This window comes from Pteropus medius, unplaced genomic scaffold (assembly GCF_902729225.1).
Source record: "Pteropus medius unplaced genomic scaffold, Ma_sr-lr_union100, whole genome shotgun sequence".
NCBI lineage: Eukaryota > Metazoa > Chordata > Mammalia > Chiroptera > Pteropodidae > Pteropus > Pteropus medius.
The window spans coordinates 278,798-284,915 of record NW_024343578.1 but is presented as its reverse complement, the minus strand read 5'-3'; positions in this window follow the sequence as shown (position 1 = coordinate 284,915).

Genomic DNA, 6,118 nt, shown 5'->3' with positions numbered 1-6,118 from the left:
CTATTCTATTTAATGCTCCCTTTTTTACACATTGTTTCATCAATATGTGATTTATCTCCCAAAGCACATCATCAACTAATAAGAAAAAGTAGGTCATGCAAGTTTCTCTTATTCTAAAATTCCCAGAAGGAAAGCATAGACTCTAGACAGTCAATAAATCTAAATTGCTTAAGTAAGTGGTGATTAAGCTACCCCTCTAGTTACCAGTAGTATAAGCTTGGATAAATTAATCCTCAGTTTTCATATCTGCAAAAGGGGAATAAATGATATTTCCTAAATAGAATTTATCTGATATTGTAGTGAGGAGTAAATGAGATAAAACTGTTTGGCACATAGTAAGTGTTCCATTAAAAGAGAACTATTATCATTTTGTTCTGAAGCCACTTCTAAGGAAAGGCAAGTGATCTCACTCAGAAGGGACAAAATCACTGCAGATTCAGTTCTTCAATGGACAAAGAAGTATGTAAATCTTGTCTTTCATTTTTTTCTTGTTTTGAAATAAGCCAGAAAGAATTTTACTGGTGGGAAGAGATAAATAACAGAGCCCTGATCCCCTCTCTTCCCTGGCACTCCAGAATGGAATGCTACTTGGCTTGTTAATGTTTTCTAGTCCCATTAGTTGTTACATTTCCATTTAAATAGCAATTTAATGCAGCCAAAACATCAACTACAATACACTTGATTTACTGAACACATAAAATGTAAGGATGAAGAATTGTTAAAACGTGAAGGCCCTAGTTTTTGCTTTAACATTTAAAAATTTTCGATGTCCCAAACATGATTCTAAACAGATTGTACAGAAAGACAGCTTAACCATATTAATATCTTATTAGAAAACTTCTAATTGCCCACATGCAGATGGAAGTTGTGACCTGTTACTGGATTTTGGCCTTTGATTATTCATCTCCCCAACCCCCAAAAAACACACTGACACAAGTCAGAAGAATTGTCCTGTGATTGTACAATTTGCAAACATTGATAAATCTGGTGCCTCAAACCATTTTTTAAAAATCTATCGCAATGCTCACCCTATAATTTAGACTCTTTACAAAGGATTCCATCGATGGCTGGTTCAGGACTCTCCAATGAGAGACAGATTTCTGGCCCCCTAAAACCTCACTTCCCCTTCCAAAGTCAGGAGTTTAATAAATACTAATTGAATTTGGCATAAGAAAAGTTTAAAATGACTCATAAATTAGCACAGACCCAATCCGTTTTCTCAGATCCTTGGATTCAGCAGAGCAAAACCTGCAACCTCACAGCCAAGAAGCCTTAGCGAGTAGCTGTCTTTTACCATGACTCTTGCAGAATGGACATGTGAGCTAATCTATTGAGTTGCCAAGGAACTTTTATGATTTGATTCTTAGTGAGAAATTTCTAGGGTAATATCCATCTCACTTTTAAAAAGCCTTTTGATAAAGATCCTTGCTGGAGACCAAAAGAAGGAAAAAAACTAAAGAGAATCAAATTTCCTAGTGTCATTAAATACACAACTGAAAAAAAATAATTTTAAAAGAATGCAGAATAGTAATATATCTTACCTCAATATTTTGGTTTACATAATTCCTTTTTATCTTTTTAAAAGCATAAAATAGTACATGCTCATTGTATATATAAATAATAATACAAATGTCTATCAAACGGCAAGCGAAAAGTCCCTTACCTTTTCCCTGGCATCCCAGTCTCTAAATAAAACTTCCTGTTAATATTTTAGTGTATGGCCTTCTATATTCTTCTACCTACACATATGAAAATTTCTTTACCTTAGTAGATTATATTATGCATATCATTCTCTACCCTATGTTTTTTAATTTTTTTATGGTGACATTGGTTAACAAAATCTAGTAAGTTTCAGGTGTACAATTTAACAGTAAGGCATATATATATGTGTGTATTGCATTGTGTGTTCACTGCCCATATCTACCCTATGTTTTTTAATCCAACAAAATATTATGGACCTCTTTTCTTGTCTAGTCATATAAATCAACATTTTTATTGTCTGCATATTAATTGCTAAACCACAACTTAACCCACCTCCTGCCAATAATATTTAGGTTGGTTCCAGGTTTTTTAGCACAACAAACAGTGGTATAATGTCTGCATGATTGCAATGAAAAGATACTGCATACTTACTAACATTTCTCTAAGTTAAATTCTTAACGTGGAATTACTGGGCCAAAAAGAATATTCATTGATATTTTGATAGATTCTGCCAAATGCCCTCTAAAAGGTTGTGACCATTTAAACTCTCAGGAGCAATATATACGCATATGTATTTCTTTAATCCTTAACCAAGTTTGAACACTATAGAAGCTTTCATTTTTACAAAGTTCTTATTTCCACATTTGCATTTACAGTCTCATAAAACAGCAAAGTAAGGGGCCTGGCCATTGTTTACAAACTATATGACAAAGAAGTTTAAAGTTTGGGTTCTTAAATTAATTCAAGGTAATAAAATCTTTTTTTTTAAATATCTTCTTTTTCTAGGCCATATCCTCTTCCAATTATTTTAGAACTAGGTAGGAATTCCTGGTCTCTATTGCTAACTGAAGCTTCCACCCCAAATTTCCAAGCTGACCATCTCTCCCAGGTTTTTAATAGCAAATGTCATCTGTTTTCTTGGGTGAGGAGCATAATGAAATACTACCACTTGCCCACCCTACCTTGACATGTTAGAGCCGATTTATGCTGGAATTACACAGAGGATGAAAGACTTCAGTTCAGTCCCATACTCCAACTGATTCTCATCTACAGAGTTTGGCAGTGGAGGCTCCAAGAGGCTTTCTAGTTCCCCTAGTGTCACTCCAGTTGAACTACTCAACCCGCACATTTCAGCACCTGGACAGCTCTCTTGGCACCAACTCTAGAGGGAGATCATGGTAAGCAGCTATTGAGCCCTCTTGTGGTAGCTTTAGTTGTTGCACAATTGTTTTTTAATTACTCGGTTAATACACGAAAACATTATTGTTATAAAAGACCCAAGCATCTTAAGAATATAAAGAGTATATATGAAAGTTCCCATTACCTTCTCCACTTCCCCTCCTCCTCAGAATTAAGCACTGATAATACGCAACACACATATATACTCACTTATCAATATCTTTTGTTTTTTGAACAGATTCATTCTAGACCCATTTTATCTTCAGCTAATAAAATTCCTAAAAGTTTCTTTTAATATGAGCATATATATACACATATATATACATATATATTACATTCATATATATATATGAATATCTTAATTCTTGGAAGACAATATGGAAGAGTGGTCAAAAGTGTATGTGCTAGCAATAGACTGGTCATGAATCCTAAATCTGCCAGTTCCTAGTTGTCTGACCTTGCCCAAATCATTTAACCTCTATGTGCCTCAGTTCACTTATCTGTGAAGTAGGGATAATAAAAGTTTTAGAGTAAATAAATGATGAGACAGAGATAATAATTTAAGAGCTCTTAGGTACTATTATTAATATTAATATTAATATTAATTACATTAACTAATACATATAATTCCTAGTATGGATGTACCATAAGTTATGTAATGGCTTCCTATTGATAGACATTTCTGTTGTTTTCTAGTTTTTTCTATTGCAAACAATGTTGTAATGAATGCTCTACTATATATAAATCTTTATGCCTGTGTGAAATTCTTTAAGGTCTATTCCCAGCAGGAGAGTGAAAACTTTTCAGTTAACTTCCAAAGTCTCCTAGGGTCTACATCATTGATTGATTTGCACAGTGCTGCTGAGGGAGAGAGAAAGAGAGATTGACAGAGAGAGAGAGAGAGAGAGAGAAAGAAAGAATCTCCTCTAGAGAAATTGTGTCAATGTAGGGATGCTATCAAGAAAAACAACGCAGTATGAGTGCATAGAAGAGACTGAGGAAATAATAGATAGGGCACCATACTTTAGGTGGAGTAGTTAACAAAGACTACCCCATCTAAGGGGATGAAATTAGAAAAGGAACCTAAATGGAAAGACTAAACACAGCAAATGGTTTATAAATATGTGGGACCAGGAAACAGTCTTGACTTTGTTCTTTCCTCCCCTTCTCCAATGAAAACAAACCCTGTATGCACGCTCTATCCTTTCTACATATACATAATCTTTATTTATCTTTATTTATATTTATTTCTACTTATACATAATCTTTATTCATCTTATCTTACCATGAATAGAATCATTTTGCAGGTAGCACTTAATTCCTTATGCTTTCTAGTCCCCCAGCTTCCCTCCAGAACAGGGTCTTGAGCTGTGCATTTCATGAGTTAACTGGCTGGGATATGGCAGCTATTTCAGTTAAATAATCCTTTGAGATTGCTATGCAACATGGCCCTTGGCTTTTTGTACTCACTGTGTTCAGTGACAAGGGAACATGAAAAGGGAGGCATTCCAGTGTATATTCTATGGGTGTCCATATTCTGAACAAAATGAGTCCTTCACTAGGACCTTGGGCTGTAGCCAAAGAAAAGCTGTTTTATGCTGGAGTAGTTTATTAGATATAGGAGTTCATGCTTTTATAGAACCTATTTTTCTCTAACCTGTTTTGTTCTAGGTTTCAATTGTACCAATTAGGATGATTTGGGCTGTAAGTAAGAGACGACCAAACTCCAACTGGCTTACAAAATAAACTGTAATCTCATTAAACAAGTCTGGAGGTGGTTGACTCCAGGATGATTTACTTGGGGTTACAAGACATAATCAAGGATTCATATTCTTTCTATTTTTCTGCTTTTCTATCTTTTTCAAGGAAGGGTGGCTCCTCAAGCTAGCTTCTCTCACAATCCCAAGATGGCTGCCACAGTTCTAGTCTTCATTGCAGATATGACAATATCCAGTAAAAATATAAACCAGAGAACTCTGCCTTAGGGTGTATCTCATCATCTAAGAAAACATGGAAACCCACCAGAATTTTTACTTCTAGTTGGCCAGAATTGAGTCACATGTGCATAATCTAAATCAGTAACTAGCAAGGGAATGGACTTGTCACCATTGCCATGGGAATGGGTTGGACTCATTTCTCACAGAGGAAGGCAGACACCTAAACAAATTGGAGTGCTATTAGAAAAGAAGAAAGATGTGAAGATTGTTGGGGGTTGGGTACTACATTATTTAGTTAGAGTTACCATAAAAAAATACCATAGACTAGGTGGCTTAAACAACATAAATTTATTTTCTCACAGCTATGGAAGCTATAAATTCAAGATTAAGGTGTTAGTGAGGTCATTTTCTTCTGACCTTCTCTCTTTTGCTTGTAGATGGCCATCTGCTCCCTCTGCACATGTCTGTGTCTAAATTTCCTCTTCTTTTAAGGACATCAGTCATATGGGATTAACACTCACCCTAACAACCTCATTTTAACTTAATTATCTCTTTAAAGATCTTATCTCCAAATACAATCCCATTCTGAGGTGCTGGAGTTAGAACTTCAACACATGAATTTTAGATGAGACACAATTTAGTCCATAACAGATACCAACGATGACTTCCACTAGTTATTTCCAGAGCCTACAGAGAATCAAAAAGATAGAAATTCAAATTACTCATAATCTCCATATACACAGGGACCCACTCTAAATATCCTTCCAGTCATTTCTTATACATATATACCTAACACAGAGATATTTTCTTTTATTAAAATAACATCTTACTGGGCCTACTGCTTACAGTCTGCTTTTTTTGTCTTACCATATCTTGAACATCTTTCCATATCTTCCCCATTTTTTAAGCACCTGCAGAATATTACACTATACGGATTTACCACTGTTTTCTTATCTAATCTTGTGTTGTTGGGTACTTAGGAAGTTTTCATTTTTATTATAAGCAACATTGCAATGAACAGGTTTATAGCTAGATTGTATTACATCTCTATAATTATTAAGGACATTATTAATAATGTATAAATAATTATAAATTATATTTTAATATAATTATTAACTAGCGTTATTAATATAATTATTAATATAGTTATTGATTTGTTAATAATTATTAATAATCTTAAATAATTACTTAAGATCAACTCCTAGAAGTAAAATTTCCCAGTTAATCTTTCCTAAAATGCTGAGTCAGAAAGCCCTGGACCTTACAGTTGTCATGTCACCACAAGTCACCTCCATCATGGA